The sequence below is a fragment of the Penaeus chinensis genome, chromosome 26 (assembly GCF_019202785.1).
Source record: "Penaeus chinensis breed Huanghai No. 1 chromosome 26, ASM1920278v2, whole genome shotgun sequence".
Taxonomy (NCBI): Eukaryota; Metazoa; Arthropoda; class Malacostraca; order Decapoda; family Penaeidae; genus Penaeus; species Penaeus chinensis.
This window is the reverse complement of record NC_061844.1, coordinates 14,684,627-14,687,126: the sequence shown is the minus strand read 5'-3', so window position 1 is coordinate 14,687,126 and position 2,500 is coordinate 14,684,627. Positions and strand designations below refer to the sequence as shown.

The 2,500-nt window shown below is 31.4% G+C and overlaps 1 protein-coding gene across 6 annotated transcripts in view; it reads right to left on the bottom strand.

The window, feature by feature from the left end:
* Positions 1-997: 997 nt before the first annotated feature.
* The window catches only part of LOC125039072, a 25,580-nt gene continuing 24,077 nt past the window's right edge, over positions 998-2,500 (bottom strand). For all 6 annotated transcript variants that reach the window (XM_047632797.1, XM_047632795.1, XM_047632796.1 and 3 more), the window contains one exon: positions 998-2,500. This exon is cut by the window's right edge and continues 528 nt beyond it. The gene's annotated coding sequence lies outside the window, so the exon portion shown is untranslated.

Sequence of the window (2,500 nt, the reverse complement as noted above, 5' to 3'; positions counted from 1 at the left end):
CCACTCCATTCAGCATACATAACATTATGCATCTCCTGTGGTTATTTTGTTTCATCGCACTCTTCATCATTAAATTAAACTCCTGCTTGTATATTTTCTCTCATCTTTTTCCAAGTTACAATACTCCTACATCTTTCCCTTGCTCTTTCATTAATCATTTATCCCTGAATCTCCAATGCTCACCACCTGTCCCATGGTTTCCTTTGAAAGCACTAAATTCATCAGCATACACTTCCCCATGAACCTCCTCCTCTATACTTCCTTATAACCTCTCCCATCACTGTAATAAACAGCATGGTCCAAGTGCCCAATGCTAGTGCACTACTACTCCCATTTGTGAATATCCCTACCACTATTCTAGCTTTTGATCTCGTCCCAGCATATAAGGACCTCATCGCAGTAAACAGCATCTGACATTGCCTGCTTCCTTAATACCTACTCTACCATCCTTCTCAGTATCTGACGAAAACCCTTTTGCAGATCAGCAAATATGTCATACTGAGGAGGCACATTAAGAGCACATTTTATGATCTATTGTTATAAAAGTAATTACATTATTCATTTTCATCCAATAAGAAGAGATGCATTGCCAAAATATGAATACAAGACTTAATGATTATTATAAATATATATATGAAACACCTTTCCATCTCCTTTTAGCCGATGATAAAATATAAATAAAATTGTATTATAATCATGTATTTAAGTAATTATTGCATACCCTAATAACCAAAGAGTTTCCAAATAAAAAAATATATTCAAATAATCCAGACAGCTAGTAACAAGTGAAATTTCCATTTTTTTATCCCAAATCTCTTACTATTAAAAAAAAGGGCAATGCTATGAGATAATGCCAAACATCCGGTTGTTTCCAGTACCTTCTTGAATGGTGTGTGGTATTTGATTTTCATCTATTAACCTATCTATTTACCCTCAGTTAGTTTCCAATGACAGTTACCTAATGTTGCTAAAATACTAATGGGAAATTAAAGTACAATTAAAAAATCACGGTGGTCTATTCAGAAACAGCTCATATAGTACAAAAGAAAACATTTCTTTGTTATCTACATTAGCACCATACATTTTCTTCATAAATAATAATGCTGGCATAACAATCAACAAATATTGGAATCCTTAAATCTCTAACAAGTAAAAAAAAAAAAAATACAATAGTAAAATAACGCAACAAAAAAAAAAAGATCTAAACAAAATAATGTAAAGACAAACAAAACAAAACCATATACAAAAAATATTTGCAAATTTCAAAACATATTTTTAATAGACAAGGATATTTCTATACAAAAAAACAAGAAAAAAAAGAGAAAACAATCTTTTCCTCTTTTAAGTACCAGGACAGTCCTTATATACTATTAAACAAAGCCATTTTAGCTGGCAAGAATATTTCCCACTTATATTTTCTACTTATGGTACTTTCAATTGCACTTAATCTGTGTTCCACTGTCTTGAGAATGGAATTGTTTATCACAACATTCCCAATTTTACCGATATCCTACATGACAAATTAAATTACACAATTACAAACAATATGCCCTAAAAAGAAATCAAAATATCTTTGTGGAGTGTACAGTATAACAAAATATTTTTAAAAATATTAACTTCATGCACAATATTTAAACTATTGCCATGAGTTTTTACAGTAAAATATTTAAAAGAAATACTATACATACAGAGTGAAGACTTTTCAAATGTGACCTTACACAGAAACAACAAAAGTATGAACCTATTAATTTATGTGTTAACTTCTGGATATATTTGAGACACCAACTTTACAAAACTTTACACCACGTTCATCTACAGTACTTAAAAAAAAAAAAAAAAAAAAAAAAAAAGAAAAATGCAAAATAAATCCTCCCAAAATGTGGAACATGTACCAGGGATTTTAAAATTTCAATAATCTGAATGTGTCACAATATGAGACAAGTATAATAAAAAGGATTCTTACCTTTTGGAGGCAGGCACAAGTATTCTATTTATTATATATCAATGTATTGTAATTACCTCTCATGTAGAAGAACAGATTTTAAAAAGTTATAATTCCTCACTATATTGAAGACATTGCCTCCTTCACCTAATAATTTGGTAAATATGTTTGTATAACAATACACACCTCCTAAGAGAATATATTTTGTGACACATATCCATGCCTGACAGGCTAAGTACAATATTTGAGAAAATTAAGTTGCTAAAAGACAACAAGGAATCGACAGGAATGTGTAAGGAATGGCTCACTGTATCTGCTGTGCGAGACAAACATTCATAACAACTGCCATAACAGGAATGTATCGTTCTTCCTCTTCTTCAAGTTGACATTGCACTGCCTCCACAACAGTAATGGGTATCCTGTATTTACCTTAAAATTATTTTGTTCATCTTAGTTCAGCCATATATCCATGCCTAGAACTTGATGGTCTGGGCTTGGTGAGGGGGACAATAATAAAAATCTGAACATCCTTTTCAGAGAATCACTGGACATGCTGGA